Source organism: Arachis hypogaea, chromosome 19 (genome assembly GCF_003086295.3).
Source record: "Arachis hypogaea cultivar Tifrunner chromosome 19, arahy.Tifrunner.gnm2.J5K5, whole genome shotgun sequence".
Lineage (NCBI taxonomy): Eukaryota > Viridiplantae > Streptophyta > Magnoliopsida > Fabales > Fabaceae > Arachis > Arachis hypogaea.
Window position 1 is genome coordinate 15,245,848 of NC_092054.1, and position 15,841 is coordinate 15,261,688.

At 37.4% G+C, this 15,841-nt stretch overlaps 1 long non-coding RNA gene across 1 annotated transcript; it reads left to right on the plus strand.

Moving 5' to 3' along the window:
• Window positions 1-2,176: 2,176 nt before the first annotated feature.
• LOC112777438 (uncharacterized) lies at window positions 2,177-3,809 on the plus strand. The gene is made up of 2 exons (XR_003190428.3): window positions 2,177-2,636; window positions 3,103-3,809. It is a non-coding gene; the product is annotated as an uncharacterized lncRNA (long non-coding RNA).
• Window positions 3,810-15,841: the final 12,032 nt, after the last annotated feature.

Sequence of the window (15,841 nt, forward strand, 5' to 3'; positions counted from 1 at the left end):
GATTTAATTGTACCTGATTATTCATTGAGTCTAAAATTAATATAATCGAATTAGATGGATAATCGGATTATTCATACCCACGAATATCCCTACTCATTGTTACTTATTTTGCATTTTCACTACTTTTTCTTTTTTTTTTTCTTCCTGTGATATAAAAAAAGCATAATAATACTAAGAAGATAATAACATAAAAATATTTTATATAATTTAATATTTATAATTATATATATATATATATATATAATATTTATAATTATATGTTTATTATATTTAAATTTATTTATTTATTTTATTAATAATTAATAAATATAAAATAAAAGAATTGAACTAATTTAAACTTATTTTTATTATCTCTTGAACATTTTTTTTAATAAAGTGCACAACTAGAGCAATGAAAAATAAATGTAGTATTACATGTGTTTGGATTATAGTTTACAAACGAAAATTTGTATAAAATTGATTTTGCAAATTTGATTTTGATAAAAAAAATAATAAGTTTGTGTTAATATGATTTATATTTGATAACCTTTATATCAAAATAGATTCTAATAAAATAAATGTTATTTGAACTATACTACTCATAATTATTTTTAGATGAAAAATTACTAAAAAAGACATTAATTTAAATAATTTTTTATATTGAATAAATCTTATTAATTAATTTTATAATAAAATTAATATTTATTTACCAAATTAAAGTATCATATAAAAGCTGACAAAATATCAGAAGTTAACATATAAAATTACAATAAGAAGTAAATAAAATTTATATAAATAAAATCAAATAAAAAATAAAAAGTTTTATACACGACATAAATATAGTACAATAAAAAATAAAAAAATTATATAAAAAAATAATAAAAATATCATAAAAATTAATAAAAATAAGAATTTATATCAATAATATTTGTTATATGAATAAAAAAATACAATAAAAATAAATAAAAAATTATACAAATAAAACTAAATAAAAATAAAAAAGACTTTAAAAAATATACATATAAAAAATAGTATAGTAAATGATAAAAAAAAATTCATATGAACTAAAAAATAGTATGAATTCTAAAAATATAACATCAAAATACTAAAAAAATAATATAAAAAATATTTATCATATAAATAAAAACAATACAATAAAAAACATAAAAATCAAAATATGAAAGAGAGTACTAAAAGTAATAAAAAAATTTTAAATATTTACCTAGACAGTGATTAAAACAGATCTATCTAAAAGATCTTGATGAAAAAAAAAATTTGAAACAAAAAATACAAAGAATTACGGAAAAAGTTATATGGTTACTTGTATCATTTTTATAGAAGAAAATGAAGGGTAGAGCTGGTAGAAAATGAATAAATTTTTTATCTAATTTCTCAACAGTAATCAACCTTCCCCAAGTAAATGCAGGAGTTACAATTTTTACTTTCACGTGAATGTACGTTTAGAGGTGGAAAGCATGTACTTCTACGTTCAGAAGTCTAAAAAATTGCCAAACATAAAAATAGAACGTTTCAAGACATTCAAACTGACTTCTCTTATTCCCGACGTAAATTCCAAACACATCTTATAATAACTTTCATGTTTAATTTGTAAAGTAGTATCACTTTCTTAACAGTAAATTATTATTAAGAGGGCATCCGTACGTTATGAATTTAATAAAATTAAAACTTGTAATTATTAAGACATTTTAAATAAATTTTGTAACTATTATTGGGATAGATATTGAATATAATACTACACATTTAAATCTTTTTATATATGAACTAAGTTCAATTAAGTTAAATAATAAAGTTTGAAGTAATTTATGAAGTACGTACATTTCGCTGAGTTGTCGTGTTTGTGTATCGAATACATTTCGAATACAATATTCATTGACACTCGTCCGACACACGTGTTTGCTGTGTCCAACCATATCTTAATAAAAACTAAAAAATTCTTTTTCGAACATGCTTGGACACATTTAAATACTATCACATGTCAGCATCCAACCTTATTCTTAACATGTATTATTGAAATAAATTTTGTAATAGTATATATTATTATTTAGGTTTAATTACTCTGCAGGTCCCTATAGTTTCACCGAATTTTCAATTAGGTCCCTATACTTTTTTTCTTTTTAATTGGGTCCCTATACATTATTTTTTTTTCAATTAAGTCCCTGCCGTGAATATAACGTTTAAGATAACAGAATATTCTTGATAAAAAACGAATATTCTTGTCATTTGATTGGATTAGCTAGCTGAACAAAAATGTAATTTTTCAAAATACCAAAAACACCCCTTTCATTTCGTCCCAAAGAAAAACAAACCCTAGGTTGCTCTCTGAAGATCGCGAGGATCGTCTGCTGCGTCTCCTGCGTCTCCTGCGTCCGTCGTCCGCGTCCGTGTCTGGCTTCCTCTGCAACGGACGCTTGGTGGTCTGCTGTCCGTCGCATCCTCCCCTCTGCGCTGGTCTCCTCTGGTTTGTTCTGTTCGGAGATCTTCGGCGTTTCTCCATCCAAGCCGTCGCCGTCCCTCGCGGTGAAGCCCCTCGCCTGACGTCGCCGCGCCGCACCGTGCCGAGCCTCGTAGCGCCTGGCCTCCCATCCCCGCGTTGTGCCTCTGCTCCATCTCCTTCTACTTGAACTATCTGCAAACAGGTAAAAAAAAAAAAGCCTCTTTTTTCAGTTTTAAAACTTCATGTTTATGCTTATTTTATTTTGTTTAAAAATATGGCATTGGTTGATTATCGATTTGTTGAATTGATTTCTGAATTATTTTGATATAATAGTTTATTTAGGGTTTACAATATGGATATTTATATATAGGGATTTTGTTAAAAGAGGGAAATTTTTACTGTCAAGCAGGGCAAATTTTGCTTTTTTCCAACAATAAATGGTGTCCTGCTTCTGCAGGCTTCAATGCCTCTTGATTTTTCTTTTCAATTCTCATGGATGATTTAGAATTTTGCTATAAATTAGAAGTTTTATATTTAAGGTCTAATGGAAGCCGAAAGCCATTAGACATAATGTCATTTCATATTGATATTGCAATATATGCCATCCCCTATTTGGCACCTTGGATAGATTCTGGTCATCTGCTCACATATTGAGTTTTATGCTCCAGAGTATGGCGGCTGCGGCTTCTTAATGGAGAAGGCCGATATATATAGTTTTGGGGTTTTGATTCTTGTGATTGTGTCGGGAAGAAGGCCGCTACATGTTCTGGCATCTCCCATGAAGCTTGAGAAAGCTAATTTGATCAGCTGGTGTAGGCATCTTGCTCAAGCGGGTAACATTTTAGAACTAGTGGACGAGAAATTGAAGGAACATTACAACAAGGACCAAGCAAGCCTTTGTATCAACTTGGCGCTTGCTTGCTTGCAAAAAATTCCAGAGTTTGAAAGGGGAGATGGATCTTGAAAGGGGAGATGGATCTTCCGCCACTTCCATTTGAGTTCTCCCCTTCACCACCTTCCAGATTATATAGCAGATCAAGGAGAAAATAGAAGGGCACTGTTGAATAGGTTTAGGTGTTTAGCGATGTTCATGGAACCTGAATGATTCATGTTGTATGTATATCATGGAAACTACAAGTTGCATAAACTCTGTTTGTAATTGTATGTATCCTTGTCAATTGTGAGTGTGCAGTTGCAGCATTGGGTAGCTTAGCTCTTCATTGTAATAGGTAAGGGCAGAAGGCTATTTGTTAGTTGCAGTTTGTTTTTCAAGAGATCAAATTGTCTTGCAAGGGCTCCCCTAACATGACACCAGTACACCACTGGTTTCTTACTTTCTTTTATATTAAGAGAAAATTAACCCTATTCGTCAACACATAAAGCATAGTTGAAGTTCAACTAAATCATTCTAATATATTCTTAAAGATAAGGTATTTTGAAAGTAAAAAAAATAAAGAGAAGATATTTTTGGTATAATTTGTATATAAATAAGAAAAAAATGACAGTGATAAAATAAAAGGGATTATAGGAATATTTTTTATGTCGTCGAATCATTAAATAAGGATTATAAGAATATCTTTCATTGAATATTTATAATTTCTCTAAATTTTCAATTAGGTCCCTATATTTTTTTCCTTTCAATTAGGTCCTTAGGGGTATACAAGTAATTTCACAATTCACTAACATTTTTTTAACGTTTAACGTTAACAAGGACTAAATTGAAAAAAAAAATAATGTATAGGGACCCAATTGAAAAGAAAAAAAGTATAGGAACCTAATTGAAAATTCGATGAAACTATAGGGACCTGTAGAGTAATTAAACCTATTATTTATTAACAAAAATATATTTTAAATATTTTATATAATTAATAATATATTAAAAATAATTTATATTTTAATATCAATATAATATTAAATATTATTACGATTTATATAAAATATATATATATATATATATATATATATATATATATATATATATGCGTGTCTATGTGTTTTATAAAATTTTAAAATTTGTGAATCGCTTGTAGTATCTATACATCATAAAAGATAATGTTATCCATAATTTATTTTTGTTGATTTTAAATTAATTTAATTAGACTTAATTAATAAAAATATTTAAATAAGTAGTAGTATTATTAGGTTAAAAGGTTGAACACATTTAAACGTGCTCACGATGTCGGGCCTCCTAACAGAGAACTAATGTTAAATGTGACCTAGGCATGCATAAGTGATGTCAATTGTAAGACTTTTTATATTTAAAAGTTTAGAATTATATTTTTGATGAAATTTGTACATTATTATTGACCACACTTTAAGTTTAAAAAAGATTCTTATGTAAAATCATTGTTATATAATTTAAGCTTTTAGAAGAGATAAAAAGTCAGAATAACTATATTTGAAGCCAAAATTATAATTTATAAGTTATATACATCATATTTTTAATTGTTGATTTTGTATGAAAAATGAGTTTATAAAATATTAAAATAGTCATTGCTTTTATGTGAGAGACTATTTCCCCAATCCCCGCAATATGTAAATCCGGGAACAAAATGTATGTTACATATCTATAAATTTAACGCGTAATTTTGAAATTCAAGTATGATTATTAATAGGCTTAAAATTTAGAATGGTGATGAGATCTCTATTTTAAAGATTATGTAAGAAAGGAATTAAAACAGCCTGACGAGAAGAAGGTGGTTGAATTGCTAACACGAATGTATGTGTTTAGATATCACATTTAGGCAGGGCAGTTAAAATGAGCTAATACTGTTAAAAAAAATTAATTTGATTAATCCGGGGGAAAAAAAAAGAACTGACCCATTAACTTGTTTAATTTTGTTTTATTTTTTTTTTCAATCTCACCCAAATTTCCAAACGGAAATGTTTGGTAACAAAAAAAAAATCAGCCAAAAACAGCCGTAACTTGTCTTATTTAGCATTTATTAATTGTTACGACAATTAATTAATGTTAAATAAGGCAAGTTCTGCGTATTTTTTTTTTTCTACCTAGTATTACCCATTCCCAAAATTGATTATTTTGGTTTTCCTTTATAGAAAAAATTTGACAATATGAAAGAGGGAAACGAGTTTAGTCTGTTTAGTTTGATAAGCTTTTTTTTTTTTTTATGGCTCAGGTCAGTATTTTAGAAGCTTATACATATTTAATATGTGATTTATATGAATTGTTTAATAATCTACTTAAAATAATACACCATGGTATAGTTGACCCGTGACAGCCCTACATTAGAGGAGTAGGGTGTCATATTAAAACAATAGAAAATATTATAGGATCGAGTCATGTCACGCATAAGAAGATAGGATTATGTTACGGATTCGACCCACGGATCCTACACCCAGAACGGTCTCTGAATCCGGTTATCAGGGTCCGACCCCCTTCGCCCTTCCAGAAGGCCCGAAATCAGCCCACTAGAGCTCCTAACCAACTTTCGAATTCAAACGTCTCCCTTATCTTAGCCAAATAAGATAAGATAAGATATTCACTATCACCTATAAATAGAGGACCCAGGTCCCTCCAGGTATTCATTCATTCTTCACACCTTCTACCTCTTAGATCTATTCTGACTTGAGCGTCGGAGTATCTTTGCAGGTACCACCCCCCATTGCTCCAGGCAAGTGATCCGGCATCTGCCTCAACCCGCAAGTTCTCGATCCATTTCTCAACCCGTACCAGAGACATCTTGTACATTGGCGCCGTCTGTGGGGACTTTGCAACGTTGTGGCGGCATGGCGGATAACTCAGAAGAGCAATCATCAAACTCAGATTTCTTGCGTGTAACTGAGAGCAAAAAGGAATAATGTTTCCTTAACTTGCATCACCTTTGCATGTTTATGCATCCTTTCGCCCTACTCCAACGGTGAAATCCCAAAGGAATAATGTTTCCTTAACTTGCATCACCTTTGCATGTTTATGCACCCTTTCGCCCTACTCCAACGGCGAAATCCCAAAGGAATAATGTTTCCTTAACTTGCATCACCTTTGCAGGTTTATGCACCCTTTCGCCCTACTCCAACGGCGAAATCCCAAAGGAATAATGTTTCCTTAACTTGCATCACCTTTGCAGGGATAACACACCTTCGCCCTACTCCAACGGCGAAATCCCAAAGGAATAATGTTTCCTTAACTTGCATCACCTTTGCATGTTTATGCACCCTTTCGTCCTACTCCAACGGCGAAATCCCAAAGGAATAATGTTTCCTTAACTTACATTACCTTTGCAGCGATAACACACCTTCGCCCTATTCCAACGGCGAAATCCCAAAGGAACAATGTTACTTGCAATTACCTTCTTAGTGATAACACTCTTTATGCACCCTCGCCCTATTCCAACGGTGAAATTCCAAAACCTCTGAGCCCAAAGTCTCGCCTCCCTTTAGTGGGACACCTCCACCTCTTGGACCCTCTCATTCACCACTCCCCCATCCGTCTCTCCAAGCGCCATGGCCCCATCTTCTCCCTCTACTTCGGCTCCATGCCCAGTGAGGTTGCTTCTTCTTTTGAACTCTTCAAGCTCTTCCTCCAAACCCACGAGGTCATCTCTTTCAACACTAGGTTCCAAACCTCTGTCATCTGCCGCCTCACCTGTGACAACTCTGTCGCCATGACATCATGAACGACCTCCTTAAATGCTACCATCGTGGCCAAGCTCAGACCTCTCAGGAGCCAATAGATCAAGAAAGTTCTCAAGGTTCTTGCACAGATACGGGGGACAGCCAAATCGTGGCGGCATGACGGAGAACCTCGAGGAGCAATCCTCCACCCGACACCCCAACTCAAACCCACAAAGCCCAACTCCCGAACTCCAAGATAACACTCCTCCCACCCATGGGAGGATAATAAACGCGGCACATCGCCAACCAACCCCAACCCAGCAACAACCAAGAGAGGACAATCATCCTTCCACTGAAGCCCGGCCACCCGATGGCCTGGGAGAGAAGGCGGTCCAGATAATCCAAGAGTTGTGCCTCAGGATGCAAAACCTCAAAGGCCGAGTCACACCCAAAGAACGGTACCACCCGGAGCATACAAGCCAAGCGACCTCCAGGACCTAATCTCATCGCGATACCAGGAACACCATGCCCCCTGAGCAGAGTTAAGCCCCAAAATGGTCCCTGAGATTGGCGTCGTGCACTAAAATCGTCCCTGAGATCCCAATTGCACCAATTACGTCCCTGAGATTGAGAAAAGTGCACCATATTAGTCCCTGACCTATTTTCCCTTAACGACGTGATGACATGGCTGGATGACGTGGATGGTAAGTGACACGTGTCACTCCATGATTTGACCACGTGTAATGATATGATGATGTGGTGACCAGTGACACGTGGCATGCTGACGTGGATAGTTGTGCCACGTGTCACAATGTTATTTGGCCACGTGTCCGTTTGTGCCACGTGTCGCGACAGTATTAGTCCACGTGTCATCCATTATGTCATCGTTGTAAATGCACCAAATTAGTCCCTCACTTTGCATTAAGTGACTCATTTTAGTCCCTGAAATTGAATGTCGTGCACCAAACTAGTCCCTTCACCAATATTTTTTTATTTTTTTTCTATAAATTCAAAATTCTTAATATTTTTGAATACATTAATTTCAATTCTATTTTTTCACATGTTATTCAAATAAAAGTGCTTTTATAAAATATTTTTTCTCTTGCGAATATCCTAACCGTCGACTTGGAGTTGACGTGAAGGTATTTCAAGCACCTTCACTACTATCTCCGACCTCTTTCAGTACTTTTATAAAATATTTTTTTCTCTTGCAGATACCTCTAACCGACGTCTTGGAGTTGACGTGAAGGCATTTCAAGTTTCCCTCATTACCATCTCCGACCTCTTTTATTTATACTGCAAAGGTCGGAGATGATAGTGAAAGTGCTTGAAAAACCTTCAATCTAGCTCATTTACACATAACGAAAACGTGTACTTCATAAGAATAAAAAATATATATATTTTAATTATTGATTTCTTGTTAAAAGCACGTGTTTTTTTTTATGAAAACAAAAAGTATCCAATCAATCATATAATTATTTTTTTATAATAACATACTTATATATTACAAAAATTACCAATGTTCAATTATTAAAAAAATTATATAATTAAAACTAAAATCTTACAAATTTTTATGAAAACACTTGTATTTAAATGATATATGAAAAAATAGAATTGAAATTAGTGCATCTAAGATATTGAAAATTTTAAATTTAAAAAAAATGAGAAAAAATTGGTGAAGAGACTAATTTGGTGCACGACATTCAATTTCAGGGACTAAAATAAGTCACTTAATGCAAAGTGAGGGACTAATTTGGTGCATTTACAACGATGACATAATGGATGACACGTGGACGAATACTGTCGCGACACGTGGCACAAACGGACACGTGGCCAAATAACATTGTGACACGTGGCACAACTATCCACGTCAGCATGCCACGTGTCACTGGTCACCACATCATCATATCATTACACGTGGCCAAATCATGGAGTGACACGTGTCACTTACCATCCACGTCATCCAGCCATGTCATCACGTCGTTAAGGGAAAATTGGTCAGGGACTAATATGGTGCACTTTTCTCAATCTCAGGGACGTAATTGGTGCAATTGGGATCTGAGGGACGATTTTAGTGCACGACGCCAATCTCAGGGACCATTTTGGGGCATAACTCCCCCTGAGCAACAACACTGCAAACAGCACGATCGCAGCGTTTCCCTAGACCCGAAACACCGACGCGGAGAAGATGACCGACGACACCATCGGAGGCCAAACGAGCAGGAAACATGCACGTGATAATGGAAGCCATCCCATTCACAGAAAAATCCTTGAGAGCCAAACTCCTGAAGGACTTCAACAAGCCCACTGACATGAAATAGGACAGGACCAACGATCCCCGGGAACACCTAACGGCCTTCGAGGCCAGGATGAACCTAGAAGGAGCCGCCAACATGATCCGGTGTAAGGCCTTCTCAATAACCTTAGCTGGCCCTGCGATCAAATGGTTCAACGCCCTCCCCAACGGATCCATAACTGGCTTCCACAATATCTCACGGAAGTTCATGGCCCAATTCACCACCAGAATCACCAAAGCTAAACACCCCATCAGCTTATTAGGGGTCGCACAGAAACAAGATGAATCCACACGAAAATACCTGGACCGCTTCAACGATGAATGCCTAACGATTGATGGACTCATGGATTCCGTCGCAAGCCTCTGTTTAACCAACGGGCTCATGAACGAAGACTTCTGCAAACACCTCACCACCAAGCCAGTATGGACCATGCACGAGATCCAAAACTTCGCCAGAGACTACATAAACGACGAGGAGGTCAGCCAGGTCGTCGCCGCCAATAAACGGCAACACGGCAACACCCCACACGGCAACCCGACTCCCCGCCATAATTCGATGCCCAGAGAAAGTCAAAGAGACCAACCCAAACAAACCAACACAAACCGACCACCCAGGATCGGGAAATTCTCGAACTACACCCCCTGACAGCCTCGATTACCGAGATATACCACCAGATAGCGGATTGGGGTATTATTCCGAAAGCCCGACAACTCAGAGAAAGAACGGGCGGCAACAAGACCCTTTACTGTGACTACCACCGAGGTTACGGGCACAGGACACAAGACTGTTTCGACCTTAAAGACGCCCTCAAACAAGCTATAAGAGACGGCAAACCCCCAGAGTTCACCAAAATCATCAGAGAACCAAAACATGCGGAAAAAGACAGGTCGCCTGAGAGGAAAGGACGCAACCTGAGAACACAAAAATAACCTCCCAGGGAAAGTCCAGAAGACGACCCGGCCATAGTAGTAAATGTCATCACGGGCAAGGATGTGTCAAGCAAGTCAAGATCAACACTAAAAAAGGACCTCAAATTCTTGGCCGTCAGAGATCAAGCCCCAGCTACCACAGCCGACAAAACGATAACTTTCTTGCCCGAGGATTGCAGCACAGCACCTCGGCCAAAGACGCACCTTTCGTCATCTCGACGAGAATCGGAACAGGACTAGTTCAGAGAATACTGGTGGACACTGGCGCAGACTCCAACATCCTCTTCCGAGGTGCCTTCGACAAGCTCGGGCTCCGCAACGAAAATCTCCAAACACACCGCAACGGTGTCACGGGACTCGGAGACAACTTCCTCAAGCTAGACGGTTCCATCATTCTTCCCCTTACCATAGGGACGGGAAGCCATAGGAAGACAATCCTGTCCGAGTTCGTGGTCCTCAAAAACTCCACCGCTTATAACGTCATCCTCAGAAGGAAAACAATCAACGACCTCTCCGCCGTCATCTTTACCAAATACCTTCTAATGAAGTTCACGGCAGAAGATGGCTCCGTCGGAACCATCCACGGAGACCGGGAAACCGGGGTAGAATACGACAACATCAGCCTAGCCCTATGCAAGAGATCCCGAGACGCAGCAAGAATCTTCCTTTCCAATCTCGATGCACACCAAAATCCACGCAGAACCATGGGAGGAAACGACAAAGAAGCAAAGTAGGGCCTTGCAGACAAGGTCAGGAGTATAGCACACCTACGTGAGCTAGTCTTAAAATAGAGAATAAGCCTAAGGTACAATGGCAGCACGGTACGACGAGACTTCGGACCAGGAGACCTCGTCTTATGACAAACAACATCGATCTACCCACTCCCAATAAAACGGATATCCAAATAAGTAAACGGCTACCCGGGAATCGATCACCCCGAAGCCAATAAAACGGATATCCAAATAACAAAACGGGTATCCAAATAACAAAAATAGCGGCCCGGGGATCGATCACTCCGAGGCCAACAAAATAGATATCCAAATAATAAAACGGATATCCAAATAAGTAAACGGCTACCCGGGAATCGATCATCCCGAGGCCAACAAAAGGGATATCCAAATAATAAAACGGATATCCAAATAAGTAAACGGCTACCCGGGAATCGATCACCCCAAGGCCAACAAAACGGATATCCAAATAATAAACCGGATATCCAAATAAGTAAACGGCTACCCGGGAATCGATCACCCCGAAGCCAATAAAACGGATATCCAAATAATAAAACGGATATCCAAATAAACAAACGGCTACCCGGGAATCGATCACCCCGAAGCCAATAAAACAGATATCCAAATAATAAAACAGATATCCAAATAAGTAAACGGCTACCCGAGAATCGATCACCCCGAAGCCAATAAAACGGATATCCAAATAATAAAACGGATATCCAAATAACAAAACGGATATCCAAATAACAAAAATAGTGACTCGTGAATCGGTCACCCGCAACGCCAACAAAACGGGAATCCAAATAAGCTAAATAAACAAAGTCTTGAAATCGGCCCACCAAGAGGCCTAAAATAAGTTCACAATAACGGCCCAAAAAAGGCCACACAAAACAAGCATGAGCTGACGGTCTTCCAACTCGCGGAAAGCCATACTGACCAACATCCTACCAATTGGTGCATGATGACGTCACGCCTTTTTCAGGCCCCTCACAGTCTCCCGAACTACAGAGAATCGGACTCTCCAATGACTTAGCATTGAGACCATGAAAGCATACTCTCATGCTCTGGGGGCAACTGTTCCAGACCCGATCTCCGAGCCATTCTTCGGAACGGTCATCAAACCCGGCATGTGATGAGACGCCCAAACAACGCGCTCCTGGCCTGACCATGAAACGGCTAGGAACTCCCCAAATCCTCGACCTCGATCGGAAAAACCAAACAACGATCTCCTTGCCAAACCACAATGGCGAGGAAAATGTTTTTCCAGCAATGAGACCGAGCACCCTCACTCTCTCGCTACGGGGGCAACTGTTACGGATCCGGCCCACGGATCCTACACCCAGAACGGTCTCCGAACCCGGTTACCAGTGTCCAACCCCCTTCGCCCTTCCAGAAGGCCCAGAACCAACCCACTAGAGCTCCTAACCAACTTTCGAATTCAAACGTCTCCCTTATCTTAGCCAAATAAGATAAGATAAGATAAGATAATTCAAACGTCTCCCTTATCTTAGCCAAATAAGATAAGATAAGATATTCACCATCACCTATAAATAGAGGACCCAGGTCCCTCCAGGTATTCATTCATTCCTCACACCTTCTACCTCTTAGATCCATTCTGACTTGAGCGTCGGAGTGTCTTTGCAGGTACCACCCCCCATTGCTCCAGGCAAGTGATCCGGCATCTGCCTCAACCTGCAAGTTCTCGATCCATCTCTCAACCCGTACCAGAGACATCTTGTACAGATTAGTTTTATATAACAAAAAAGCAAATTTAATATATATTAAGCTAAATCTGTGAAAAGATCATATTCACTAAAATAATTTAACGATGCTAAGAACAGGAATGTCTATTGGTTTGCGCTAACCTACGTAGCCATAGGGTTTTACCCCATCCAAGTAGAAAATTATGGATTCGTTTTATTCGTTCGTTTGAATTCAAAAAATTATCCATCTATAACATGAGGATTGAGTAGTGGTGGGTATTAAAATATTATTAGAATTATTAGTAGTAGGGAGTTAAGTTAATAATGGCTAGTAATTAGTAGATGAATATTTATGAAGTTAGTTGGTAATATTCTTATAAATAGGGTGATTTTGTATCATGTAACAACTTTATATATAATATTATCTTTTTATTCTACTATTTAACATAATATCAGAGCCATAGTATTCTCATTGAGGAGGATAAACCATTAGTCTTTCGGTAAAAAATTACCATGCTTCCTTTTCACCCAAATATTTTTCATCCATAATTTTTTTTTATTCTTGTTATTGATTTAATACTTTCTCACCTCACCAAATAATCTATTCTTTTTGTCTTGTCCTTTCGAGTCTAACGGACCCAAAATTATGGATATTAAGAGATCAAACGCGCTTTCACACGCCTCTCAAAGTTTATTGTCATGGTCACTTCTTCTTTATCTCCTCTTCTTCATCCATTTTCTCTTTCTTCCTCTGTCAAGAACCACTCCCTGTCCGCACCTTTTCTCCTTCTCTTTATCTATCTGTTCACCCCGTTGCCGGTCACCCTGCGCCATTGCGACATCCTTGACGTCCCCTTTCTTCTTCTCTTCTTTTTCTTCCTATTTCTTTTTGGTTATCTCACTCCTATCTCACTCTCAAACATAGAACCAGAGCAGTAGTCTTGTTCCTCCTTTTCGTCATGACCAGAATCGCCGGCCCGCAACACATGCGTCTTCCTTCTTCTTCTGCATCACCACGCCGCACGCATCGCCTCTTCTGCGTCACCGCACGCCGCTCACATCTTTCCCTAACTAGAGCAGAAGTCTTGTTCCTCCTTCTCGTCATGACCAGAATCGCGGCCCACGCCGTGCTTCTCTTTTCATTTGTCTTCCTCTACGACTCGCACCACATGTCTCTTTCTCTACGTTACTGCGCTATACACTTCTTCCTCAATCATTTCATCAAAACTTATTAAGTTGGGAATTATTGACATCTTTCATTTATCGGTTTGTGGAAGCATATTAAAATACTATTAGATAGAGTAGTTAGTAGTTGAGAGTTAAGTTAATAATGACTAGTAGTTAGTAGATGGATATTTACAAAATTAATTAATAATATTTTTATAAACAAAATGACTCTTATATTATATAATAACAACTTCAACACAATAACTTCACATATAAAATTATCTTGTTATTTTACTTTTCGCCCAAAATTTTAACAGTGGTGGCATGAGTTTATATTTTTTATTTAATCTACACAACATATTCAATCTAATGATGCCATTCTTACTCAAATCCAGAGGTATCTGCTTCTATCTTCCGTTTTATTGATTCTTAATTTGTTTAGTGATTATACATTGATTTTTTCAAAGTATGTTACTTATAAACAATTCTAAATCTAATAACATTTTTATTTTTTATTTTTTTCCTTTAATTTCTCACTTTATTTCTACTAGTTTAATTTGATGCAATTTTAATTTAATTTATTTTTCACTTTCTTTTTGAATTTGTTAGTTGCATATTGTATCTAATTAATTCTCTTGACTTGTCTTTCCTTTTTTTGTTTACTCTCGAAGCGGGATTGCTAAAAAAAACTTATTAGCATTATGAAATAATAAATATTAGAATTTTTTACTTAAATAAATTGTATGGGAGTCAAAATTACCTGATTCTCTTGAAACAGATTCTGCAACGTGATTATCCTTTTTGTATTATTATATAAATCGTCCAAGGGTGCATAGGGTTATATAAAACATGAATCATCTCACCCTAGGACGATTAATGCATGAACTTGTGAGGCAAATTAAGCGTAAATTGTGGCAGGACTTCTTGGGTTAGAAATAGAGTATAAATCGTCCCAGGGTAGTAGGTTTCACGTGTTCATGGGCTAAATCAAACTGGGCTGCCACGATTTATATGTTATTCGGACCCTCTTCAGTCTGGCACGATTTATGTGTTAGTTTGTAACACTAACTGGGCTGGGACGATTTATGCCCAAGTTAGTAACCCTAAGGACTCAAGGACGAGTCATCTTTGTTGTTGCTGCGGCGTAAAGGGTGAGAGGAGGTTTGGGAGCCACCATTTTTGACCGGAGAGGAAGTTTGGGGGGAGAAGTGTTTCGGGTGTGGGGACCAGCCGGTGGCGAAGGTGCAACTGGTGGTGGGCAGAGGCGTCTGAGTGGCACAGGACGTGGTGGCAGTGGGCTGTCGGTGGCCGGCTGGTGGAGTTGGGAATCTCTCCGGCGGTGATAATGGCCACGAACCAAGGAGATATGTACCGCCTGAACGGCATTGCGCATGTTGCCGGATTTATTGATCAAGAGATAAGTTTTTAAATTTTGTAATGTTGTTGAGTCGATGCCATGTGTATGTTAAGTACATTGATATGTTGGATGATATAGTATGTTGGATGATATTGTATAGGGTGAATATGCATCTTAGAATATTTTTTGATTAAGACGTTGCCGGATACCATGTTTAGTGATTTAGTTATTTTTTGGTTTAGTATAAGACGTTAGAAATCAGTGTTCTTAATAGATTATGGAATTCACTCATGATAGGGTGATGGTTCTGATGGTAGAATCCCAAAAAATTTGCTGTTTTTACTTTGAGACCGGACCAGACCGGACCGGTTCGAGGGGAAAACCGGGCAATCGATCCTGAGCGTCCAATCTGATGATCTGACCAGATGAGGCAACGAACCGGTTGGGTGTGGTCAAACCCGGAGTGAAATGGTTTAAACTGATATCACTCGGTAAGACCGGTTCGACCGAACCGCTTGAGTTTCAAATTTTTTTTAAAATGTTGAAGTTGGATTATTAGTGAAAATATGTATTTAAATTTTAAATTTTAAAATTTTTTAGGGATTTTATTTTTTAATTATATAGGACCGAGTCAATCGGTTCAACCGGTGAATT